General features: G+C 38.7%; 1 protein-coding gene and 1 long non-coding RNA gene across 9 annotated transcripts in view; one reads left to right on the forward strand and one right to left on the reverse strand.

The window, feature by feature from the left end:
- Positions 1-462: 462 nt before the first annotated feature.
- Positions 463-27964, reverse strand: LOC140850512 (uncharacterized). 3 transcript variants are annotated; one of them, XR_012133455.1, is made up of 5 exons: positions 27771-27964; positions 25370-25433; positions 22907-23072; positions 3547-3669; positions 463-1679 (listed from the first exon to the last, which is right to left on the reverse strand). It is a non-coding gene; the product is annotated as an uncharacterized lncRNA (long non-coding RNA). The 3 variants fall into 3 exon arrangements; XR_012133454.1 differs by lacking the exon at positions 463-1679 and having other exon boundaries at positions 2235-3669; XR_012133453.1 differs by lacking the exons at positions 463-1679; positions 3547-3669 and having other exon boundaries at positions 13925-23072.
- The window catches only part of WDR33 (WD repeat domain 33), a 92108-nt gene continuing 71993 nt past the window's right edge, over positions 7869-27983 (forward strand). For 2 of the 6 annotated variants that reach the window (XM_036996128.2, XM_073241636.1), the window contains exon 1: positions 7869-8231. The gene's annotated coding sequence lies outside the window, so the exon portion shown is untranslated. The remainder of the gene's footprint in view (positions 8232-27983) is intronic. The other 4 variants (XM_017680558.3, XM_017680556.3, XM_036996127.2 and 1 more) reach the window with 3 other exon arrangements.

Raw genomic sequence — 27983 nt, forward strand, 5'->3', positions numbered from 1 at the left:
TTTCAGAAACTTGCTTCTAACAGTTTCTAATTTTCAGTAAGCAGGGGTGGTTCTCAAAAGATTTTAACAACCTAGAGGCCACTGGCCTTAGTGCGTCAGGCATAACCTCTGATCGCCAGGTCACGGTGAGGTCCTGGGGAGAGAGCGGGGACGGGAAGTTCCTTAAGGGAGGATGTCAGTACTTTTATAACCGGTATGGCCCTGGGGCCCTCCCTGCTGTCTCGGCCCCTCTCTGCCTCTCTCACACACACACACCGCACACAGACCTTGTAACTAACTCCCAGGTTTATTTGCATCTGAAACAGGAGGAGGAAGGCAAGCTTTTAGTGAGCCCGGTGTTTGCGGTTAGCTCTGTTAAGTGCTGTTTATACCTCATTGAAACTTGGGCATAATCCTTGGGGAATTTTTAAAACCCTCTAAGACCTGCTCTCACCCTTTTATGCTCCCTAATGCTCTTACAATCTGCTCATTACTGATAATTAATATATTCAACACATTTTAGGAACCCCATTCTATTAGTACCCACCATATAGACTGAGATTTTAAAAGGAGAGCAAGATGAGGCGGCTCCAGCTCTCCCGAAGCCTGCGCCCGGGGGACCAGGCAGGCAAAAACACCCAAGCAGATTAGGCTGGGCACGCGTGCTCTAGCAGATAGATGCTTGCAGGCGGCCTCCTTGAGGAGCTGCTATTTGAACTGTCAAGGAGAGGAGAATCCAGGGTGCGGGTGGTGGCTTGGGGGCATTACCGATCAGGAGAGAAGGAAGGCCGCTAACCACAAAGTTATGGGAGGGGTTGGAGTTTTGGGCACAGGAAACAAGCCAAAATGGCTGCAGCTTCGTTCGTTAATCAGGGAAGAAAACAGCAGGAGCTGAGATTGCAGATGTAAACAGGCCTGGATTATGGAACAAGGGATTTGGATTTTATACTCTGCACATTGGGAAGCTATTTGGAGGTTTTAAGTAAGGGAGAAATAATATCTGATGTTTGTTTTAAACAGGTTATTCAGTCAGCAGTGTAGGAAATGGATTGGAGTTGGGTGGGAGGGGAGACCGAGATGAGTAAGGGAAGCAGGGAGAACCGTTAGGAGACTGCGGCGGCCCAGGCGAACGCGGTTCGGGCTAGAGCACTGCTCTGCAGACTTTCTGAAAAGGGGGTCAATCTTAAAAATAAAATTTATAAATAAAACATTTTACTAGCAAAATTGATCTATTCAGGAATAGTAGAGGAATTACAGTTCGGGACCAGCAAACTATGGCAAACCACAGGCAAGTCCAAAGAGAATGGGAAGGTCAGCTTTCACTGGTTTAAAGAGGAAACTGGGGAGGGTTGTTTTGAACACAGGTTCGCTGGAGAACAAGAGTTCGAGGTTGTGGCAATTTCTCCTGGGCTGCAAGCAGCGGTGAGTGAGTGTGTCCAGGCCCGGGCAGGGAGAGGTCGGATCTTCCTCTCCCTAAAAGCAGGAGATAGAATCCCCCTATGTAGCGTCCTGCCTTGTCGGGACGACATCCTCCTTCCTGCTGGTTCCGCAGGCTGCAGGGGGTGGCAGGCGCCTGAGGCAGCCCCTTGCAGGGCTTGCCGACTCCATTGTAAATGAGGTGTCCTTTCCTCATTTTACAAGAGTAGGAACATTTTTTAGCCTCTGTGGATTATATATGCTCTTCATCACATATTCTTAGTCTTTAAAAGAAAAAAAGAAACACCTTAAATATATAAAGCTATTCTTAACTAGACTGCAGGCGCAGTCCGCCTATATCTGAACTAGAGTGAGATCTGTAGGGGAGGAAGAGTTTCCTCTACCCTTTTAGGTTCTTCTGGCTGGTCTATCAAATTGGCAGAAGACATCAACAGGAGAAAAACAAATTTAATTAGTATGTACAGGAGCCCCCTGAGACTACGAAGCAGGCAGGCAGGCAGTTGAGGCTTACAGGCCATCCTGAGCTAAGGGGAAGGGGTCGCGGCCTGAGACTTGAAAGGGGAGAAAGGCAATTTACAGGAAGGTGGGCAGAGCAAATGATTGGTAAACGGTGTTTGCCATGCCATGTAGAGACCATGGGACACAGAGAGGAATTTGATCTCCAGGCCCTTCCAGGTTCCCACACCTTGTCCATATTCTTTGTAGTTACCCCTGGTGATAGTTCTCTTCCTGGACCACGCCCTCTATGTAGATCCTTTGAGGCAGTTGAAGGGGAGATTAAAGTTCTTCCTGAGTCTTTTGGTCTTTATTTGACCTGAGCTCAAAGTAATCCATGAGCCGAAGTGGCACATTTCGGAGAGGCTCCCACTGAGCTCCTTCATAGCGAAGGGAGTTTTAATAGTGCATTTGCATATGCCCAAAGCCAAGGGTAAACCCTGAAAGCAGGTAGAAAGGAGCTGTACAAAATGCCTATGAAAGCAGGAAGCAGGCAGAAAGGGGAAGTTTCTAACAAAGAGTGGATTGCCTCAGCAAGGTCATCTTCCTTTGGGGATGGGGAAGTCTTGTCTTGCGGATTGCCTCTAGCACTCACCTGATAATTCTAGATTGACTGGATAAAGGTCAGATCTCTGATCACAGGCTAAAGCTGCAATTAGGTTAGATATTAAGTCTTGGTTTGCTTCTATGGGGCTTAACACAAGGGACTCCATTTGGGGCCTGTCTCATTTCCCTTTATACACTGCAATGAGGCAATGCAGGCTGACATCACTTTGCTTCACCAGTGGCAGAACCAGGACTCTGACCCAGGTGCAGTGTTCTTTTTCTCTCCTGGCACGCCCATGCCTTGTAGGTCAAACGTATAGTTGTGTATGTGGTATTCTGAGTTTTTGTTTTCTCAAAGCATCAGTACCATACATTTAAGAAACTACATGCATTATCTTCTTTGGTCTTTAATTCAGACACTTCAGTTGCATTAGTTTGTTCTGTTTCTGATTTGTTGTTACTGCTGGGTTGAGCAGGCTGGCTTTCTCTGCCTCTCAATAGGGAGAACTCTGCATTATCTAAAGCCAAGAAGAACAGGATCTCTAGAAATAGTCTACTTTAATCTACTGGGAGGTCATATATAGAGCTGCATTTAGATGTATAAAGAACACACAAGGATGGTGACTGCAGCATTATTTATGTTAGCAAAGGATTAAAAGTGACCTAAGTGCCATCAGTAAGGGGATCATTAAATAAATAAATGGTTGTTCAAACAACAGAAAACTGAGAAGCTGTTAACGAGACTAAGGGTATGTACATATGTGAACTGAGGACATCTGCCAAGCTCTATTGCTACAAGTGAAGCAAGGAGAGGAAAGTCTGTACAGTATCCTACTTGTGGAAGAAAGAAGCACATGGATACAATATTTGCATGATCTGTCTTTGACAGGCCACACAAGAATCTAGTAAGCATGGCTGCCTCCAGAGGTGACAGGGTGAGAGATTATCTTGTTAGTATTTTCCCTTTTGTAACTTGAATGTTGTGTCATTTGCATGTATTGCCTATTTCCCCCAAATTAAGGAAATTGTTCAACATTTGATTGAAGAAAATTTCAAGTATACACACAAATACTACATGGATTCACTTACCTATCTCTTAGCCAATTTGTCTTGTCTCTCTTCCCTCCCTTTCACCTTTAAAGAGATCCAGCCACTTTTTCTTGAATACTCATTCCTCAGATTGTTGGAAACCCTTAGCTGATTTCCCAAGTTCTGAACAACAGAAAAGGTTGATTTTGACACATTTGCCAGTGTTTTTGTTGCTTCTGAGGGGAGTCTTTTTGGATGTCCCTACTAACCATTCCTGCCGATGTCCTTGGCTGGAACCTTTTAAAGCAAATACTGGACGTAATATCATTTAACCAACAAATACTTCAGAATGTAACTAACAGAAAAAGATTTCTAAAATGTAATCAAAATATCACTGTTACATGTAAGAAATTGAACAACTCTTTAATGCCATCTAATATCCATCCAATGTTCAAATGTCCCCATTTTTCTCAAAAATATCTCTTCTTTCTTTCCTTTTTTTAGTCAGTTTTTTCAAGTCAGGATCCAAGCAAGCGCTACACGTTGCATTTGGCTGATACGTCTCTTCATCTATAATCTTAACAGTTAATCTGCAACAGTTGCATGCCTCTATTTTTCTTTTTATTAAAGTGTTGTTAATATACAATCCTATATTGGTTTCAAATGTACATCATAGTGTTTCAACAGTCCCTGTGATCCACTTACATTGTGATTGTGAATTATTGTGCCCCTACCTTTATCCCCACATTCCCCCTTGGTAAACACTCGTCACTTCTCAAGGTCTATGAGTCTAATGCTCTTTTGTTTCTTATGTTTTGCTTTGTTTTTATATTGCACAAGTGAAATAATATGGTATTTGTCTTTCTCTGCCTGGCTTATCTCACTGAGCATAATACCCTCTAGATCCATACATGTTGTTGCAAATGACATGCCTTTGTTTTTAAATAACTTTTTTTGAAGACAGTGGATCACTGGTATATAGAATTTTATAGAAAATACCATATGATTGTCTGCATACTTGTAATGTGTCTCCTAGACAATTGAAGTAAACAATTTTCTGGACAGGACCCACAAGATTGGAGTTGTGAATAGCTTTTGCTTATGGTTAGATTGACTCTTTAAGTTGGCATATTTTAAGGATTTTCAAGGATCAGGACACTTTAATATACTTGAATACCTTCCTTACACTTGTAGCTATAACATATAGGAAGGAACCACTTGTTTTTCACTTGTCTTCTACCTTACCTTTAAAATCCAACTTGAGGTTAAACTCCTTAGGGTCACCTTCTGACCCCATTCCCCCTCTTCAGCCCAGAGAATCCTGTCTTCCATCCTGGCTCTCCTTCAGTGTACCTGCCTTCCTATTCTATAATTACCACATAGAACTGGAATCGTCTGTCAGGGAATTCCTTGACAGCTGGTTTATTCTGTGCCCAGAAGTTACAAGAAATGCAGGACAGTAATTATTTGTGGCATGAATAAGTGGTTTGTTGATTGAGTAGGGGTTCTTTCATACCACCCACTCCCTGTCCTCCCACGGCCACCTCCACCATATTCTTCTCAGGGATTTACAAACACACAGATCCTAGTGTTAAAAACAATAGGCTCAAAATGGAGTCACTTAGGCTAAGCCCCAAGTACCAAACCAAGACTTAATTCAATTAGTTTCGGCTCTCCCAGAAACAGAATCTCTAACAGATCAATCAGGAATGGCCTCATCACCACTAGTTAGGTTATCTGCCTGATACATTCCTGCCCTCCCCTAAAGGAAAGTGCTTTCCGTAACCAGGCCACATTTTTGTCTAGTACAACTTTCTAGTTCTCACTCCCTTCTGCCTATAAAAATCTTATTTCATACAGCTCCTTGGAGCTCTTTTCTGTCTGCTAAATTGGATGCTGCTGGATTCATGAATCATTGAATGAAACCAATAATATCTTTAAAATTGACTGTTAAGAAAAAAACATAGGCCCCAAGTGAAGTCACTTCCGCTAGACCAAGTCACCAAACCAGGGCTTAACACCTAGCCTAAATGCAGTTTCAACCTCTCCCAGAAATGTAGTCTGTCAGGAATTTTCTGGTCAGCGCCAATGAGGTAGTGTGGGTTGTACGAGCCTTCTCCATTATGGGAAAGAAGATGAGGTAGCCGCATGATAAGACCCCCTGCTTTTCCCTTAAGGGAAGGTGACCCTGCCTGAAACAGTCCCTTCTGTTCTTTTGTTAATAACTTCTTGCTCCACCCTCCTGCCTATAAAGATCTTCCATTTTGTACAGTTCCTCAGAGCACCTCTCTACTTGTTAGAGGAGATGCCACCCATTTAGGAATTGCCTTGTAAAGCCAATTAGAGCTTCAAATTTATTGGGTTAAATACTGTTTTTTAAAATTACTCAGTTAAATTTTGTTTTTTTTAACACTTAACCTGAAATAAAACTCTTGCTTTCCCAAATCTTTAGGTGTTGCTTCCTATTTTATGATAATTCTTGCTTTCTAGGGGACCTAGAGAATGAAGACTAAATTCTTGACACCTGGGCAGGTGTTCTGATAAGTATCAGAGTAATTATTGAGTAAGTATTAAGTAATGCTCGATAGATTCCAAGTCTAGTCCAAACAAATGGCAAAATGGAAAGAGAAAGAATCCCCAAGTATTGTGGAATGGTAAGCAGTCAATGGGAAATTGTACCAGTCATAATTGGTAACAAATAGAGATTCATTTAGTAGTAAATAATTTTATAATGTTAGTAACCTGTTGCTGCTTAAAAAAAAAACTTTCCTCTTTGGTGATTACAACAGCAAAAGCAAAACACGCGTATTTGAAGAAAATAGTGATCCTCCATCCCACCATTCCCTCAGTTATTTCTTGTTACATATACATAACAGTTCACATTCATGTTCCACTATGATTAGATACTAAGTATCTCTGATATCATCATAAAAATTTTATGTAGGTACTCTGTAATGTCTTCAAAATATTCTGTTGTATGGATGTACCATTCTTTAACCATTCTCTTCTGTTGGACACTTAAAAGTCTCCCATGCATTAGCTACCATCAATAATACCTCAATGAAGGGTTTGTACATAAATCCTCTCCATATTTCTGAAACTATCTGTAGATTTTTAGAATAGGGGGTAGAGTGAAAAGTAATAAATATTTTTAAGATTCTTGATTCATATTGCCAAATTAGCTTTCAAGAGTTAGAAGACAACTTGATTTTAAATTACATTCTGAACTTCATATAAATGGGATCACACAGTGTTCTCTCGGTCTGATTTAACAGTGTGTCGTTTTTATCCAGTCTGATTTAACAGTGTGTTGTTTTTATCCAGGTTGTTGCGTTATCAGTAATTAAGTAATCAAGTGTTTCCTGTTGCCGTGTAGTTCACTGTATGACCACACCAAGACTGACTGACCTGCGCAAGTGCTAAATGGGCATTTGGGTTACTAGTGCTTGGTTATGATGAATAAAATTTTTAGGCAGAAAAAGCAGGGTGGAGAGAGATTAAAGCCAGTAAAGCCCACTAAAAGGGACTCAAAGAGTTAACCAGATAAAACCAGAGAGTCAGAAAGGACTCACAGAGTTAATGAGTTTAAGTTTCAGGGGCCAGGAATGACCTGGAATGTCCAGACACTCCCCAGATGAAAAACAACTTCCCAGCTGAGAAGCTTCCAAGCACAGACACTCCCCAGATAAAGAAAACATCTGAGGGCAGGCTCAGCAAACATAAGAGCCCAGACCGTGTCTTCTTTTTACCGCTTAGACCAGGCCTCCTAGGCCAAAGATTGTCAATTACTTCCCCGCCCTGCCAAAAACCCTCACAGTAAACAGCTTGTCTACCTAACGGTAGGCAGGCCCGCTCTGCAGTACAGACTGGGATGAGATGCACTTTGCCTTGACTTTGGTCTCACCACTCTGACTTCCCTGCCACCCTGAACCCGGGCTCCCCCGCAACAAGGCTGCTGCGCACACTCTTGCCCCAGCCTCGGGCGAATGTACACGCTTGGTCTCGTAGGCAGCTGCTGGGCCACGTGGAGCGGTTATCCTTAGCTTCAGCAGACACTGGAAGTCTTCCTAAGTGCTTGAACCACAGTGCTGTTTTCACAACTCGGCTCTTGAGGAAAGCAGACAACCTGGAGGCATGATCTGCACCGGGTGATGCGTAAAGCCAAAGGCGAGCTTGATTCAGCTGGAGACAGTCGTGTAAATTCTCAAAACACTGTCAGGCAGGCGTCCCACTTCCACGGATGAACGGATAGGCTGAGCAAGGTCCAGCGCCCGTCCCGGTTTGATTCGCGGTGGGTTTGGCACATAACCTGCCGTAACTGCCGCACCGCCCCCGAATAAATCTCTCATGTAAATTTTGGAAAACAGGGTGTTTTTGAGAGCATCAAGGTCAGTTAGCTCACAATGGGAAAAGGGAAGTCAAACTGCGCACCGCTCTCCGCGGGAACAAAGGCAGCGCGCAGCCTAGCAGCGGGCGGACCCGGCCAGGCCCTGCCCCCTACTTGAGCACACGCGCGGATGGAGCCCCCTGGAGCCCGGCGGCCCGGGCGCGATGACGTATGCCGCCCGACGGTGCGTGATGATGACAGCGCGTGCGCTTGGTGGCTCACAGGGAAGATGGCCGCTGCTTCTTTAGAGGAGAGGGACTGAGCGGGGCGGAGGGAGGAGGCCAGACGGGAGACACTCCCGCCAGTAAAGACGAGCCCTTTTCTCGTATTCAGTAGGAGCTCTGCTCAGCGCCGGAGGGTGAGTGCAGCGGCGGCGCGGGACAGCTGGCCTGCAGCAGGCGGCCGCACTCCGCCATTTTCACGCTCGGTCGTTGCGTGCTTTGGGGGCCCGGAGGGCGCCTGGGGACGGGCTGGCGGAGCAGGAAGGATCGGCGTCAGGGCCTCCTGGAGGCCGGTTCGCGCGTGGGGCGGTGGTCCGATCTGAAGGCTTGGGGCTGGCCGGGGAGGGCCGGCACGCCAGGACGCAGGGCCTGAGCCAGACCCGAGCAGCCAGAAGACGCAGGTCGGGTAGGCCTCGGCCGAGACGCGGGGCAGGCGGAGGGAAGCGCGCCCGCCGAGGTCTGGGCATCAGTGGAAGGGGCTGGGCCGAGCCGAATGCAGTGTGGCTTTGAGTGGTTGGTTGAAGGAGGCACCGGAGGTTAAAACCTGTAAAGCAGCGGAAGCTTTAGCCTCGGTAGCACCATGGCTTGAAAGCGGTATTTGTAACAGGGGTTAAGTCCACAGTTTGACAGGCGACAACTCTGCCCCTTTGGAATAGGTACATTGCTATTTTGTTGCTTAGATTTTCCTACAAGTGTCCCTTTAATAACTCCTTCCACATATCTGACTTTTAAGTTGCCTCCTGGCAGCTAGATAAGGATCTTAGAAAGCATTCTTTAAGAGAATAATAATACGTGGTCGTAACCCTTGTGGTTAAGTGGCTCTTCCCTTGGAGAAGGAAGCGGGGGTATAGGGAATTCCGTAATTGGGTCTGTGAAAAGTTGAAAAGTACGGGTTACTTGTAGAAAGTCTGTCAAGAATGTTTTGAAGTAATTTCTACACAGATGACGTTAACTGTTAAGGAACTTTGGAAGACATTAGAGTATGAGCAAAAAACCTGAGCTGAATCGTTTACCTCTCGGGAGCGCGGATTTGACAAAGTACACCGTGGAGATCTAATGCACGAAGTTTTTTTTTTGTCTGTGATCTCGTGGTGCAATGGTAGATCTGTTTAACTCAAACAGATCCTTTAGAGACTTAGTTAAAACGGAACATATTCATTGTTTCCCCAGTGGCATTTTTCTTTTCCAAATCTTAATTGCATTTGACACCCATCTTTTATTACCATAAGATGCTTGCATTTTTTAACTGGTCTCCTTGCCCAGAAGGTGATAAAATACTCTCTTGATCAGAGTTTGTGCTGAGGCTTTAAGTTCCTTATTTAGCCTGTTTTCTTGAAATTTACGGAAAACTTTTTATCTTTCTGTACTCGTGGGAAAGATTTTGTTGGAAAGTTGGCCTTACATCGCAATGCTTTAGGAAAAAGTAAATCCTTATCTGTGAAGTCGATGGCTTAACTTGAATTTTTCGGTTGGTGAAAAACATTAAAACGACAGATTTGCCATCCTAAAAAAAAGTTTTCTCTTGACCCAAGCTTTAATTGTACGAACTACTTAAGGTGGTTATTTTGAGCTCTCCTTTGTAAGTAGTAAATCCATATACTTTTCACATTACTGTGGGGAAAACATGTTATTTGATTGATTGCCCAAGTTTGAACTGTTCTAAATTTCAGAATAAGAAAGTAAAATTTCAGTAAAGCTTTATAACTACAAATCCATTGACAAAGGTATTAAAGTTTTTCACTTACTAATTTATTAATATAATTCTCTTGAGGTTGCTTAGCAAAAAAATAGGAATTTTACAGGTGTTTTAAGATAAAGTAGTTTTGATTAGTTAGAGTCTGCAGATTAGAAATCTTCATTATCATAGTATTTCAATTAAACGTCATAATTTTGCCAGTTCTTATTTATGCGTTCTGGATTTGTTTAAGACTCCAGATGGTCCTAGTTTTCTACAAAACATTATTCCAGGATTCTGTGTTGAAATTTTCTCAGTTGCTGTAATGTAGTGTGACAAGTCACTTGACCATTGCTTTAAAACTTAGAAGTATTTTGTGTTTTCTTTTTGGCAGTGATGTAGGTTCAAAACTTTTCCACTTAAAACAGTTTCTCATTGGTAACATTACTGTTTCATTGCAAAGGATTTATACTCCTCCTAGACAGGGAAGCCCTTAAGTATATTGGAAAATCTTAACCACATTACTCTCACTTTTTTTGGCGTTTGAACATGTTTGTATTTTCTAGTATATTGACTCATTTCATAATGGTTATACTGTATTTTATATTAATAATTTGAGTGGTTATAAATTCCCAGAGCTATATAGTATTGGGAAGGGCATGGGTTTCAGCAGCAGACATACCTGGGTTTGCATGCCAGGCTCACCACTAATCAGCTTTTTTATATTAGGTCAGTTAAACTCTCTGAACTTCACTTTTTCCTTGTATATAAAAATGTATATTATAATACCTTAAAGGTGAAAGAAAGTGTCTAGTAAATATCAAGCATTTAGTAAATTTTGGCCTTTTTCTTTCTGTGACTTGAATTTAATTGGTGAAGTCATCTTGTCAGGTGTTTTTTTTTTTAGGTAAAATTGACATATAAATAGTTTAAGGTGTACAAAATAATGATTTGCTATCTGTATGTGTTGCAAAATGATCACAGTAAGTTTAATAACATCCATCACCATACATTGTTACAAGTTTTTCTTTTTGTGCTGAAAACTTTTGTATCTACTCTCTTAGCAACTTACAAATATGCAATATAGTATTGTTAACTACAGTCACCATGCTGTATATTACAACCCCATGAGTTGTGTATTTTATAACTGAAAGTTTGTACCTTTTGAATCCCCTTCATCCATTTCTCATACCTCCCCCACAGTTTTAAGTTTTCAAGATTAACTCGGATATCTTTGTTAGAAACTTTATGACTATTTCATTCTTCTGGTAACATTATTACTTCTTTCTCTTTGCTATTAAAGCATTTTGTGTATATCTTATGTATTGTGATTGTGTATCTTCACTAACTTTGTGAGATCTTTGAAGGCGGATGCTGTAGTGTCTTATATTTTTGTATTCATAAAATAGGCATTATAAAAATTAAGGAATCAATGAATGAATTTCTACAGAAATTCTCCCCATGACTCCATTGGGATCTGTGTTTCACACAGACCTGGTTAATTTCTGCTTCTTGGTCTTCTACCTTTCAGACTATTCATATCCTGTCCATTCCTCAAAATCCAGCTAAATTTTATCCTATTAATGAGGTTTTTAGTGACTTTCCCTTTATTTATAATTCTCTCCAGCTATCCTAGGGTTGGTGCGACTGCATTCTGTTACCTTGTGTCCTGTAGTACCTGGCATATGTCTTACTTGTTTAGAGTAGGTCCTTGGGTAGGACGATAAATGCAAAACTACTTTAGGCTAAGTTTTTAATAGGCATGTGCTATATTTACTGTCCCACTTAGATACTTTTTAAGGAGCAGTTTCCCTTTTTTTGTATGTGGGATATTCTTGTAAATTTTTCTGTCTTTATATGTTATGAGAAATTGCAAACATCTAGAAAAGCTGAAAGAATTACACAGCGAACACCCATTTAGATTTATCTGTTACTAACATTTAGCCATTTTGTTTTAGCTTTCTACATTTCTTCCTCCATCAACAACCAGTTGAAATTAAATTGCACATATCATGCTGTTTGTCCCCAAAATACCTCAGGATCCATCTTTATAAAGTACTGCCATTTTCTGGCACTTTTTACATTTTAATATCAAACTAGATTCCAGACCATATAAAAATACAATACCATTCTTACACCAAGGCACTTACTTAACAAAAGTCTCTGGTATCGACTTTTTAAAGAATGTTACATACTTGGAATTTGCTGAATGAATGTTTAAATGTCACTTAACTTGTTTCTCTATTCCTTTTATTTCCTATGAATTAGAAGTTAGATCTAGAGGGGTTTGATTAAATTTGGGTCAGATATTTTTGGCAAAGATGCTTATAGGTGATTGTAGTTTACATTGCATCACATCAGGAAGGACAGAATGTCTGATGGTCCCGCTTCTAGTAGTGGCCCCTTAATAACACAGTGGGACTGCCAGGTGTGAACTTGCCCCACTGTTCACGATGCCTAGGTTTATGTGGTTGGTGTGGTGTCCACCACATTTCTTCACGGAAAAGGTACATTTTCCCTTCTCACCAGGTTGGTAATTGTTGGTTTAATCACTTTTTTCATTGGGGATTTTCTAACTCTGTTATTTGTTTACATTTATTAGCTGGTTTTTATGGGGGGGAGGGGAATGCTTCCTCTGCATTTGTGTTCTAAACTTTTAAGTTCTGAAATAAATACAAACTTGCAGAAGAGTTGGAATAGTAGTACCAAGAACTACCATAACTTGGTCCCTCTTCACTGGTTAACATTTTGTCACATTTGCTTTATCCCTCCTTCCTTCTGTCCTTTCCTTTTTGCCATCTCATAATTTTTCTAGAGTCGTTCACAGACATGTAACTTTTCCCCTAAAACCACATTCTTATAAATCCCATAATTTAACAGATTCTGGACATGTAATATTGACATACTATCTAATACTCAGATTTCATTTTCAGATTTCTCCCGTTGGGCCAGCAACATCCCTTATAGAATGTTATGTCTTTAGTCTTTAGTCAGCACTACTTATTGGGCCTTTTTTTCTGATTTTTTTTTTTTTTTTTACAGTATAGGTCACTAGTTTTGTTTTCTCTTAGTTTTCAGAATATTATTACATACTCAGTGAATTCTTTTTTAGTATGTTAATTATGATCATTATTGTTTTTGATGCTTAAATTGTCCCAGATTTGGCCAGTGTGAGCCCTTCTTTGAGCCGGCTCTCATGTCCTTCCCCCTCTCCTTCTTTTTAAAAATTGAAGTATAGTTGATATACCATCTTATATTGGTTTCAAGTATACAACACAGTGGTTCCGCAGTTACCCATTACCAAATCCTCATCCCCTCTAATATACAGCTACTCTCTGTCAACACAGGAAGATGTTACAGAATCATTGGCTATATTCTCCATGCTGTACTACCATCCCTGTGACCAACTTACGATTGAGAGTTTTTGTGTCCCTTTATCCCCCACCCCCAAACCTCTTCCCCTTAGTGACCACCAGTCATTTCCCAGTGTCTTGCATCTACTGCTGTTTTGTTCATTTTGTTTTTGTTTTTATATTTTACAAGTAAGTGAAATCATATGGTATTTGTCTTTCTCTTCCTGCCTTATTTCAGTGAGCATAATACTCTCTAGGTCCATCTCTCATGTCCTTTATGACTGAGTCCCAGTTACTCTTCAAGGGTTTTCTTATTTTTTTGGCAAGACAAAACGACCCAGGTCCTTTTTGCATTTTCCTTTCTTGTTTATGGCTCCCATTTCTCCAAAGAACCCTTTTTTTGATAGAAAATAATACTTACCAACATTTGGGTTCTAGGTCGTATATGCATTATTATTAGGGTGTCTTTGCTTCTAGTCCCTTTTCAGTGGACATAGCCAGGGAACAGGTTTTCAAAAACCATCAGTTTAGAAGGAACAAAACAGCAGCAGAAGCACAGAACCCAAGAATGGACTAACAGTTACCAAAGGGAAAGGGACTGGGGATGATGGGTGGGGAGGGAGGGATAAGGGTGGGGAAAAAGAAAGGAGGCCTTATGATTAGCATGTATAGTGTGGGGGGTACGGGGAGGGCTGCGCAACACAGAGAAGACAGGTGGTGATTATACAGCATCTTGCTACACTGATGGACAGTGACTGTAGTGGGGTGTGTTAGGGGGACTTGGTGGGGGGGGGGAGCCGGGTAAACATAGTGTTCTTCATGTAATTGTAGATTAATGATAGCAAAAAAAATCATCAGTTTATATTGGCATTTAAAATTCCAAATCAGAGTTCATGTTGTTATTGGGGTTTCCTACACAGAAAATAAGTTCAGATTTACAGCTGTTACTACTAACAGCCTACTGGGAGCAGCTGATTTCTTTTCAGGCCTTCCCCTCCTTATAATGTAGCCTGCTAAAGAAGGACACTTAGAGACCTGTGTTCAAAAGCTATTTGAAATAGCACTCTTTTTTTCCAGTTTATTTGGTCAGTTTGATTAATTGTTATTTCCAAGTTTGCCTTTGTGTTTCTTATCAGGGTGTGCTTTTTTCTTCTTGATTTAGTTCTTAATGTATTAAATATTTACATGGTTTAAAGTTTAATACTGTATTTAAAGAGTACTTAGGTATTGCTTCAGCTCTAAGCTCTCCACTCTCTTTCTCACTCATCGAGTGTATGTGTATGTATATTCTTATTTTCCCTTCCTTACAAAATCGACATGTTGTAAAACCTTGGGATTTTTTTTTGGTGTGTATGTGACAAGAAAGGATTTGCCATCTTAGGCATTTTTTAGTGTACAGTTTAATAGTGTCAAGTATATTCACATTGTTTTGCCACAGATCTGAGAACTTCTTTCATCTTGTCAAAAGGAAACTTTCTGTCTATTGAACAGCTCCCTATTTCCCTCTCCTCCTAGCCCCTAGCAGTCACCATTCTACTTTTATGCTGTGAGTTTGGTTACTTTATTTACCTCATGTGACTGGAATCACAGTATTTGTCTTTTTCTGATTGGCTTGTCTCGTTTAACATAGTGTCCTCAAGGTTCATCCATGTTGTATCATGTATCAGAATTTCCTTTCTTTCTACAGTTGAATTATATTCCATTTTATATACCACATTAATTCGTCCATTCATTTGTGGATGGTATGTGCGTTGCTTCCATCTCTTGGCTATTGTGAAAAGTGCTTCTATGAATGTGGGTGTGCAAATATCTCTTTGAGATGCTTCTTTCAGTTCTTTTGGATATATACTCAGAAGAGGGATTGCTGGATCATATGGTAGTTCTATTTTTACTTTTTTGAGGATCCTCTATCCTGTTTTCCATAGTGCTTGCACCATTTTACAATCCGACTACAAGTGCAAAAGGGTTCCAGTTTCTCCATTCCTCACCAACTCTTGTGACTTCCTGTTTCTAGCCAGACTGATGGGTATGAGGTGATGCTTCATAGCGGTTTCAGTTTGCATTTCTCTGGTGATTAATGATGTTTTCGTATTCTTGTTGGCTATTTGTGTATCATTGGAGAAATGCCCATTCAAGTACTTTGCCGAAATTTTAATTGGATATTTGATTTTTTTGTTGTTGAGATGTAGTTCTTTATATATTCTGGATGTTAACCACTTATCCGATGTATGATTTGCAAATATTTTCTCCCATTCTGTAGGTTACCTTTTCATTCTGTTGAGTGTGCACTTTGCTGCACAAAAGATTTTAAGTTTGATGTAGTCCCATTTGTGTATGTGACTTTCTCTCTTTCCAACCTATCCAATAAATTATTCCATATCAATTCAGAGCTTTCCCCCTTATGATGATATAATGTATAATAAATAAATATTTGGTCTTCATCCAGTTTCTGGCACTGAGCTCCTAATACCCTTGGAATTTCCTAAATGATTAGAGTGATAAAAGTGTCTTGCTATTCATAACAAACCCCTTTTGTTCACACCTGAGTGTGTGTTCATTGAGGTGACTTTTGGAAAGCATCTAAGGATGGGGCTGGTCTCTAGGGAAACCAACCATGTGATTAGAGGGTTGGAATGTTCAGGTCGGTCCCCACCCCCGACCCCCACTTAAGGGAGAGAAGAGATGGGCATCAAATCCGTTGCCAAGGGCCAGTGATTTAATCAGTCAAGGTAATGTAGCCTCCCTAAAACACAAACGGACACGGTTTGGGGAGCTTCCAGGTCGTTACCACATGGGGATTGGGGGAGAGAGGCAGGCTCGGAGGACCTGAAAGCTCTGGAGTTCCTTCAGAGGGACCTGCCCTGTGTCTCTCTTCCATCTGGCTGTTCCTGAATTGTATACTTTCATAATAAATCAGTAATTTATTAAGTAAAATATTTGGGTTTTCACTTTTGGGTTTTTACAAATGATACTGCTATGAGTGGTCATGCACAAGTTTTTCTGTGGGCGTAATGCTTTCAGTTCCTTGGGGATATACCTAGGAGAGGAATTGCTGGGTATTCTGGTAACTTTGTGTTTAGGATTTAAGAAAATTCCAAAGTGTTTTCCCAAGAGGCTGCACTATTTTACCCTCCCACCAGCAGTGTGTGAGGGTTCCAGTTATTCCACATTTTCACCAACATTTTGTTTTATTGCCCCATTTTCTGATTATAGCCACTTCAGTGGATGTGAAATGTTACCTCATGGTTTCGATTTGCATTTTCCTACTGACTAATGATACTGATACCTTTTTATGTGCTTATTGCCATTTGTGTATCTTCTTTAGAGAAATACCTGTTTATATACTTTGCCCATTTAAAAAATTCGGTTGTGTTTTATTATTGAGTTCTAAGAGGTCTTTATATATTTTAACTGCACGTCCCTTATCAAAATATGATTTGCAGACATTTTCTCTTAATTCTGTGGATTGTCTTTTCACTTTCTTGATGGTAGTATTATAGCACAAAATATCTAATTTTGACAATGTCTATTTATTTTTTCTTATGTTGATTTTGCTTTTGGTGTCATATCTTAAGAAAGCTTTGCCTAACCCAAGGTTATGAATATATATGTGTGTGTATATGTCCATAACACTATTTGCTGTATTTAATGCAATTAGGAATTGGTCAAGCAATTGATTCTTCCCTGCCAGGAATGTGGATTGTTCTCCATGGGTATAAATAAGAAAATAAGTTGACTTTTGGTTAGAAAGCTGTAAACTTTAGTTTTGGTTCTAATAAAGGCAATTTCGAGTAACTGTACTGAATCTTTATTTTATAAATGGGAGGTTCATAACAAAAATAGAAGGACATATGTTTCATTGGTGAAATTCTTTTAACTTTGTTTTTAGATATTTGATAAAATCTCAAGTTTATTGTGTCCTTAACCATTCTACTTTTGAAGCCCAGATTTAATTTGTTTGGTGGGAAATACCAAACTGGGTCATTGTGTGTCATAGGGTGATCGAAGACACCATAAATATAAAATTCTGAAGAACTAGTTAGGCTTTTAGGCTAATGTGGATAATAGAACTAGAGATTGAGAACTACTGTTCCAAAGTCAAGAGTCAGGCTGTAAGATTGTCATTTCATCTTGCTACTGACAAATGTGAAATATTCAGGACCCTTGCTTTAGGACTGTCCCTTTGAGAGTGATTGTCCTTGTGTGTTCTGTTAAATGCTTTTGCTTCAGTTTAGTTGTTAGTTTAAAAATGAGCTGAAAGAAACTTTGGAATATTCTTACCTGTTCCCTGTGTAATCTTGAAATTATAGAATACTTTACTTCTATAGAAGTAAAGATCATCAAATCTAGACCCTTTAATTTAAAGGTAAGGAAACAGGATTGAGGCAATTAAGTTTGTTCGTAATCACATTGTTAGTAGCAGAATCCAGGTCACCCGAATACCAGTTTAGTGTTATCTTCTTCACCTTTACAAAAATAAAACAAAACCACCCAGAACATTTCATAGTGCAGAATGGAAAGGCATTTTGTTTATTGTCTTTGGAAGAGGGCTAAAATTATAAGTTATGTAGCTAGAAAAATCTAAAGTAGGAAAATCTGCCATCAGAAATTAAGTGGTCATATTACTTTGTGGTCTTAAAATTGTCTTATCTAGCTTTCTTAAAAATTTATCACCAATTAGGAATTTGGTGTATTTTTATTTTATTAACCTAATGATTTCCCCCTGTGCCTTCGTCATGTTTCAGGTATTTAAATTGCACTTGATATTATCAGGGAGTTTTTCACCCACATTTTCTACTCACAATACTGGTTTCCAACTATATTTCTTATATCAGTTATGTGCCCAGAGTAGACATTTCCAGTACTGTGTCTGACCATGTCCATATATAGTTAATAGCATTACTTTTATGCTATTTCATTTTTATACATTTATTCATTTATTTATACTATATGCATATGTTAAAAAGAAAAAAAAAAGTTGCACGAGGATATACAGTTATCTCTCTCCTTCCTGCAGTGATACGCCAATCCCCTTTCATCTGTCCCATAGCTACAGTTGTTGTTAGCTTGTCGTGACTTCTTCTACAGTTATTTTGGGCTATACATAACAAATGTGTATACTATAGTTGTGTGTATTCCCCCTTTTTTTGTACTTTGCTTTTTTTCACTTAACATACTTTAGAGATCCTAATAGAACTGCCTCCTTTATAACAAATAGTTGCATAATATACATTGTATAGATATTTTATGATTTACTTTAACTAGTCCCCTACTTAATAAATATGGGTGATTTCCAGTCTTTTGTTATTACAGACATTACTCTATGGAATGACCTTAGGCATATGTGTTTGTGCACATGTGGGAGCATTTATGTAGAGATACACTTGTGGAGATAGAATTGCTTGGTCAAAGTATTACACAGTGTATGAATATGGTTGTTTTTCTCACATCATTTATCACTTGTTTATCTAAGTTATTGTTTTTTTGCATGATGTTACTTCTTAGTACGTGATGAATCATTCTTCATGAGTAACAAGGGGAATTTAAAGTTGCAGATTTGTCCCTTTTTAAAGTAATTTTCATGTGATATATTTTTATATGGTAAAGTCTTATTGTAGTTTGTTGCATGTATTATGTAAGGTAGATCCTGAAAGGCTGCCCATTAGAGTCCTGTTTGGCATATGTTGGAATTTCAGATTTTAGTAAAATATGTAATAGAAGATTTCAGGGAAAAATAGGCTCACCCTCTACCTGGATTATCATATTTGGCCGAACTGTTTTCTTGCCTTCAATCCTTGCTGTACATTGCATAGGATAAATTATCTTCCTAAAATTCAAATTCTATCTCCTACATTCCTGGGTTGATTCATCATCAACTACAACAGTGGTTTTTATACTTTTGGACCCCATGGGGATGGAGTGAAAGTTGTAGACTTTCTTCCCAGAAAACATGTAGTATGTAGCACCATGTTAGAATCCTGCGTGCATCTGCCGCGTGAGAGGGGTCATCGGACTTCTCTCGCCTGCTCGCGCACATCCACAGGCCCAGTCAGGGCTCCCTGCTTTATCTGATTTAAACTCTTTTGCGTGTTTGGATCAGCATGTAGGCATTTCAGAATCTAGCTCCAGTAATATGAATTTAAGTTTCCAACTTTGCTGCTTTCTCTTCACTCTACCCTGTCCATGAACCCCTTTTATTTTACTTTATTTTTATTTTATTTTATTTTTTCATTGAAGTGTAGTTTCGATAGACTGTCATATTGGTTCCAAGTATATAACACAGTGGTTCAAAGTTACCTGTATTATTAAATCCTCACCCCCACTAGTGCAGTTACTATCTGTCAACATAGGAAGCTGTTACAGAGTCACTGATTATATTCTCCATGTTGTACTGCCATCCCTGTGACCAGCTTACATTATGATTGAGAATTTTTGTGCCCTCTATTCCCCTTCCCCCCCAAACCCCTTCCCCATGGTAACCCCATTATTTCCCAGTGTCTATGAGTCTACTGCTATTTTGTTTTGTTTTTATATTCTACAAATAAGTGAAAGCATGTGGTATTTGTCTTTCTCTTCCTGGCTTATTTCACTTAGCATAATACCCTCTAGGTTCATCCATATTGTTGCAAACTTCTTTTTTTTTTATGGCTGAATAATACTCCCATCGTGTACATGTACCACATATTTTTTGTCCTTTCATCTACTGATGGACACTGAGGTTGCTTCCATAATGTGGCTATATATTACTGGGTTGTATGATATTTCAATTTTTAGTTTTTTGAGAAACCTCCATATTGTTTTCCATAGTGGCTGCACGAATTTACATCCCCACCAACAGTGTGGGAGGCTCCCTTTTCTCCACTTCCTCACCAACACTTACCATTCCTTGTCTTTTGGATGGTGGCCATTCTGACTGGTGTGAGGTGATATCTCATTGTGGTTTTGATTTGCATTTCCCTGATGGTTAGTGACATGGAGCATCTTTTCATGTGCCTGTTGGCCACCTGTAGTTCTTTGGAAGAATGTCTGTTCAGGTCCTCGGCCCATTTTTTAATTGGGTTATTTATTTATTTTTTTTGGTGTTGAAGCATGTGAGTTCTTTATATTTTGGACGTTAACCCCTTTCCATGAACGACTTTTAAAAACTCTGTTATACCTGAAACTAATGCAGTGTTGTATGTCAGTTATATAGCAATTGCAACAAAAACAAAAAAGCTCATTATTTCCCTCTCACTCCTGCTTGCTGTTTCCTCAGCCTAGAACTGTCCCTCTTTGCCTTCTTCACCTGGCGTATCCTTTCTTTTATCATTGTGTAAGTTAGTTCATCTGAAACCTTTCTGTTTTACATCTGCTTCCCCACCCATTACTTGTTTTTTGCCATAATGGTTCCTGTCACAACATTAAAAAAAAATCCTTTAATATGCATTTATTTCGGCCATGAGTTCATCACACTTACTGAGTGCCTGCTGGGATCCACATCTGTTTTGTTTTGTTTTTAACTGGGGTAAAATATGCTTACCATAAAATTTATCATTTTAACCATTTTTCAGTATACATTTCTGTGACATTAAGTGCGTTCACATTGTTGTACAGCCATCACCACCGTCCATCTCCAGAACCTTTTCAACTTCCGCAGCTGAAACTCTGCACCCATTAAACACTAACTCCCCGTTCGTCCCTCCCCCAGCCGGTGACAGCCACCGTTCTACTTTCTGTCTCTATGAATGTGGCCACTCTGAGAACCTTAGAGAAGAGGAATCAGACGAATTTATCCTTTTATGGCTGGCTGATGTCACTCAGCATGTCTTGTAAGGTTAATCTGTGTAACGTGTTACAATGTCCTTCCCTTTTAAGGTTCTGAATGCACACACCACGTTTTCTTCCATCTCCCATTGAGGGACATTTGGGTTGTTTCCCACCGTTTAGTTTTGTGAGTAATGTTGCTGTGTACATGGGTACACAAATGTTCGTGTCCCTGCCTTCAACTTTTTGGCTATATGCCTAGAATCCTGTAGCATTTTGTATACTCTTAAAGCCCTTTGCCCTGCTGTATTATAAATATTTGTATGTCTGATTATTTTAAGCAAAAGCAAGTGGTGGGGGAGCTTGAGAAATAATGTAATTGAATCAGTGATTAGTAACCTTCCAAAACAGAAACACCAGGCCTCGGTGGGTTCATTGGTGAACCCTGCCAAACATTTCAGAAAGAACTGCTGATTCTCTACAGTCTGTTACAGAAAATAGAAGCAGAAGGATGTTTCCTCATTAATTCTGTGAGGCCAGCATCACTCTAATACTAAACCCAACAAAAACATTACAGAAGGAAGACTACAGATCACTATCTGTCATGAACATAAATGCAGAAATCCTCAAGAAAATATAGGCAAATCAGATCAAACAATGAATGAAAATGAACGCACATCATCACCAAGTGGAATTTATTGCAGGTGTGCAAGGCTGGTGAGCATTAAAAAATGAGGCAATGTGTCATATGATGACATCAACAGATGCAAAAAAATATTTGACAAAATTCAACACCCATTCATGATAAAAATGCTCAGCAAACGAGACATTGAGAGGAACTTCCCCAACTTGATAGAGAATATATTTACAAAACCTCTACAGCTTCACATCATACTTAACAGTGAGAAACTACATGCTAAGTTCTAAAAAAAGGCAAGGGTGTCCACTCACTATTCTTTTTCAGCATTGTTCTGGAAATCCTAGATAATGCAGTAACACAAAAGGAAATAAAAAGTATACAGATTGGGAAGGAGGAGCTAAAATTGTCTTTGTTCCCAGATGATGTGATTGTCTGTGTAGAAAATAAGAAGAATCAACACAACAACACAAAAGCCTTCCTTAACAAAACTGATGATAGCAAGGTTTCAGGATACGTCATAAATATACAAAAGACAATTGCTTTTTTATATACCTGCAAAGAGCAGTTGGAATTTGGAATTAAAAACAGTGCCATCTACATTAGTAACCACCCCCCCAAAAAAAACCCTTAGGCATAAATCTAAAAAATTTTGCATAAGAGCTGCATGAGGAAAACTAAAACTGATGGAAGACATTAAAAAAGATCTAAATAAATAGGAGAATGGTCCATATACATGGGTAGAAGATTCAGTATTGTCAAGATGTCAGTTCTTCCCAACTTGATCATATAGATTCATTGTGACCCCAGTCAAAATCCCAGAAAGTTACTTTGTGAATTTTGATAAATAAAGCTCCTTTTATTCATCAGTTTTAAGTAGGCATCATCAGTGCCTACTGAATGAATGGTTACTGGAGAACAGATACACAAAATTATAAGGAATTACCTTAAGGTATTAAACATTTTAGCTATACAGAAAAGTTGAAAGAAGTTAATACCACCTCTTAGATTAAACATTTGTTGTAATTTTGTTGTATTTTCTTTTTCTCTGTATTAGTTAGGGCTGCCATAACAAAATACCACAATGAGTGGTTTAAAAAATAAAACATTTATCAGCCATAAAAAAAAAAAAAATGAAATCCTGCCATTTACAACAACATGGATGGAGCTAGATGGTATTATGCTCAGTGAAATAAGCCGGGCGGAGAAAGACAATAGATCCTGAGAAGTGACTGGTGGTTACCAAGGGGGAGGGGAGTGGGCAGGGTAGGGGAGAGGGGGCACTGTTGAACCACTGTGATGCACATTTGATAAAATTAAAAAAAAGAAAGGACAACCCTGACTTAATGGATATGTGAAGTGTAATTTAGTAAATGAAGTTGAATGGAAAAATTACTGTCTTACAGTTCTGGAGGTTCAGTGTCTGAGATCAGGGTGTCAGCAGAGCCATGTTTCCTCTGGTTAGGGAAGGTGGTAGGAAGAACTGTTCCAGGCCTTTCTCCTCCTCTGGGTATTTCCTTGGCTTCTGCCGGTATACTCCAGTCTTCACATTTGTCCACACTTCTCCTTTCTGTAAGTATACCAATCATATGGAATTACGGACCCACCCTGCACCAGTCAGTATGACTTCATCTTAACTAATGACATCTACAGTGACTGTTTCCCAATAAGGTACTGGGGGTTAGGACTGCAGCATAAGAATTTTGAGGGGATGTAATTCAACCTGTAATATTCTGTCTCTACATACACAGACACATACCTACATGCTTATATATGTAAATATATTTTAACCATTTGAAAGTAATTGCAGACATCATGACACATAATACTTTATCATGTCATATTAACATGCAGTATATCATGTCTAAGAAAATCAGGTAACAGTCTGGTCCATGTTCACATGGTCTTTGATAGCTGGTTTTTTCAAAACAAGATCTACTCAAGTTCACATGTTTCATTTGGTTTTCTCCTTGTTTAAGTAGAGCAGTCTTCCGCTTTTTTATTTTTCATATGTGTACTCTCTTGAGAGTTCTTAAGACTTGCTCCCAGAAGTACCTCAGTTGCATATCAAGCCTCTATGTGCCCATCTGATTTAGGTCTAGTTGAAACTTCCATCTGCTTTCTCTGTCCAGGAGTCTTACTATGGAAAGCGTATCTCTTGATGCACAGTTCAGAGGGTTGTTTTATGAACTGTCTCTGTTTTATTAATTGTTTGGGAGAATAGACTTTATCTATCTCCGTCTCCAGGATTGCCCTCCCACCTCAGAATGTTTGTGTATGTGACTCACATTCTGTGTTTAAGTTACACTGTCCCAAACACACCCTTTCAATTTGGTGAAAATTCTCTTAGCTCATTCCTTGTATTACAGAAACAAAAATTGTTGTTCTTTGAGCAAATATTGTGTTTGCTGGACCTCTTCATTGTATAGTTACTATTTTTTTCCTTTGTAATTAATAAGTATCTTGGAGACGATGACTTTGAAACCATGTAAACATACTGGTTCTTCTTAAACTTTTGCCCACTTATTTTAGCATCCATTGGTGGAGCCTGTCTGCAGCAAGTATGTCAGTGGTAATTTTCTGTCAGCGTGTGTGTGTGTGTGTGTGTGTATATATGTGCGTGTATATATGTATTTTTTTTTGTGTGTGTGTGTGTGTGTGTGTGTGTATTTAGTCCTCACTCCCCCCATTACAGTCACTGTCTGTCAGTGGAGTAAGATGTTGTAGTCATTACTTGTCTTCTCCCTTGTCAGAATATATTTTAACCTATATTGATTACAGTTTTCGTATGTGCCAGGTTGTATGGAAGATATTGGGAATATATAGATTAAAATCATTCAATCCTTGCTTACAAGGAATTTCTAGTTTAAACAGACTTGTCATTTTTACCAGTGTGATACATGCTTTTCTAGGATTATGCGGTGTATACTTTTGCAGGCTGAATAAATTGAGCATAATAAATAAGCAAAAATTTACAAAAATAATTGAGAATGTTGGTATAGGAATATATCAGCAAAGGTTGTGAGAGTAAGCATGCCTTTTAATTAAAAAATCCAAACATATAAGATGTGTAATGAATGTTTTTCCCTGAACCTAGTCATACGGGAGACAAATGAAAAATAAGTATATAAATAGATTTATTAGCAGTAAAAGCAGTATACAAAAGACATGAAGAGACAGTGCACATAGGTGTGGGAGTAAAACTGGTTAATAAAGTTGGGGGAAAATGTTCTACCTTATTAATAATCAGGAAAACTAAAATAGAAACAGCTGAGAAAAAGTGATTTTTTTTTTTACCTAAAATATGATTTTTTGATTTTAGTAATCCCTCTTGCTTATGATGGATATAAATGGTTCTACAGAAAAAGCTTTATGCCCAAAGATGACCAGTATAATTTGAATTTTAGTAAGATATGTTTTACAACAATTCAAGTGTCTTAACAATGGGACATTTAAGTAAATCATGTTATACTTTGAGGAACATTTAGGAAGTTGTTGAAAATACTTGCAAAGAGTTTTGTAGTATGGAAAACTCTTAAGCTATAATTATTAAGGGAAAAAAGTAAAAATCTACATACAATCCACAGTTGCACATACAGTTCACTTCTGGGTGGTGTGTTTACTCCCCCCCTCTTCTTACTTTCTTCTATTGTCCTGGGTATTCTGTCATCACCATGTATTGTTTTTACAGTGGACCAAGGCTTAAAAATATCTAAATTATTAGGCAGTACAAATTTGGTTCACAATATAAGTAATATGTGATCGTGAGTGTCTGTAATAATGTGACACTAAGATAGAACAGGATCTTTAAGTGTCTTTTAATAGTCATTAGAGAGAGAGAGAAATACTAAGTTATGTTTCACTTACTCACTCATTTTTTTTCCTTGAATTCTGAAAGATGCAGAGTTCTAAAAAATTCATTGTTCGACATCTGTAGGGATAGAGAGATTTCTTAAATAAATACAGTAGTGTTACCAGGCAAGAAAAATTAGCAATAATTACCTAATATTAATACTTATTTTGTTTATGTATGTAGGTAAATTCTTTTTACCTAATTGAACTGTTTAAATTCAGTAAATTATTTTGTGAAACTTTTTTGTATAAATTTTTAAATTGAGGTATAATTAATATATAACATTCATTTCAGGTGTACCTCATGATGGTAGGTATTTGTATATATTGGGAAATGATCACAATAAGTCATTAATATCTGTCACTGTACATAGTTATAAAATTTCTTTTTCTTGTAATGAGTATTTTTAAGGTCTACTCTTAGCAACTTTCAAATATGCAATACAGTATTATTTTTTATCTTTATTTTTCACAAGAAACATTTTTTATTGATATACAGTCTTACATTAGTTTCAAGTATACAGCACAGTGGTTCAGCAGTTATGCATATTATTAAATACCCACCCCACTAGTACAGTTCCTATCTGTCAACATAGGAAGATGTTACAGAATCACTGGCTATGTTTTCCATGCTGTGCTAGTATCCCCATGATCAACCTACATTACGATTGAGAATTTTTGTGCCACTTTAACCCCCTTAATCTTCCCACCCCAACCCCTCCTCCGTGGTAATCACCAGTCCCTTCTTGGTGTCTTTGCATCTGCTGCTGTTTTGTTCATTCTCTTTTGCTTTGTGTTTATATTCCACAAATAAGTGAAATCATATGGTATTTGCAGTACATTATCATTAACTATAGTCACCATGCTGTGCATTACATCCCTATGATTATTTTGTAACTGGAAGTTCATACCTTTTGACTTCCTCCACCCATGTCATTTCCCCTGGTCTCCCCTGCCTCTGGCAGCCACCAATCTGTTCTTTTGTATCTGTGAGCTTGGTTTTTTTAATTGTCTGTCTGTTGTTAGCCTCCACATGTAAGTGAGGTTATATGGTGTCTTTCTCTGACTTATTTCACTTAACTTATCACCTTCAAGGTTCATTAATGTTGTCACAAATGGCAAGATTCCATTCTTTTTTATGACCAAATAATATTCCATTGTATGTATGTATCACATTTTCTTTGTGTATTCATCCATCAACAGATACATGTTATTTCCATATCTTGGCTATTGTAAATAGTGCTGCAGTGAACATGGGGGTGCCTATGTCTTGCTGACTTAGTGTTTCCTTTTTCTTTGGGTGCACTAAGCACTCAGAAAGTGGAAGCTGGATCATGTGGTATTTCTATCTTTAATTTTTTTGATCTCCATACTATTTTCCATAGTGGCTGCACATCCACACCAACACTTGTTTGACTTTAACAGAAATACCAAGATTCCATCAAAGTTACATCTCCAGTTACCTGTGAGAGTACTCTCCTTTCCTTCTCATTTCAGTAACTTTTTGAAGTTTCTAGGCCAGTTGTCTTTTAGAATGTCTTAAAAGTGTAGGTTTATGTATGCCATAATTTTATTAATTTTTCTTTATATTTCCTTTAAGTTGGAGGATAGCTCTAGAGACTTAACTCAGTTGTTAAATTTTCATGGATGAAAATGTAATTCTGTCTGTCTGACAGGTATAACCTTATTCTAGAGATTGAGCCTGTCAGAACCTTTGGCATTACAGAGCTCACTTCCCTTGTATTGGTCCCATCAGTCTCCAGAGACTTATAAATCATTAGTAGTTTGCAGCTTGGTAATTGAAAGTATTGTTTAAGCACATGTGAAAGACAACTGGTTTTTTTTTTCTTTGAAGTTATATTTTCCATATTAAATTAATTTTGATTAAAAGCATTTAAAATAGATTCTGTTAAGCTTGTATCTTCCTTCTCTCTCCTTCCTTCCCTTCCATCCTCCTCCCCCATCCCTTTCTTCTTCCCTTCCTCCTCCCCCATCCCTTCCTTCATGATGAAACTGTCACTTATTTCTCCAGAAATATGTTGGACTGAACTCCCTATTTGGAGGGACCATCACATACATGGCACGCATGGTGTCTTAGTTTTACAGAGCTTCCATCTAAAAACCCTCCCAGGTTTTGGGTTAAAAAACTTAATCCCACATAGAATAAACAACTGAATTTCTTTTTTTGTTGTTTATAAAGTAATATTACCTAGTCATTAAGGAGAATGAATAGGAACCCTGTTGCTGTAGAAAGATTATATGTGTGCCATATACTGGAATGGAAAAATATATTTTTAATAACAAAAGTGAATTCTGGCTCTCCCAAGTTGAGTGAGAGGATGAAGTTTGGTGTTATAAGTTGAGTTTTCAATGTGCCAAATCATTAAATGTAATCTGTGAAACAAATTTCACTTACTTTTTGAGGTTATACATACAGGTGTTTTAAAATTGGATAGGTGTTGCAAAATTTCTTCTCATCCTTACCCTAAGTCCTCCAATTCCCTTCCCCAGAAGCCAGCCCTGACAGTTTCTGGTTTATCTCCGTGTAAGTGATGTAAGCATATGCAAACATGAGTGTCATTATTGGCACACCGCTAGCCTGCTTTATGTATTTGTTTCATCACAACCA

Source organism: Manis javanica, chromosome 7, assembly GCF_040802235.1.
Source record: "Manis javanica isolate MJ-LG chromosome 7, MJ_LKY, whole genome shotgun sequence".
Taxonomy (NCBI): Eukaryota; Metazoa; Chordata; class Mammalia; order Pholidota; family Manidae; genus Manis; species Manis javanica.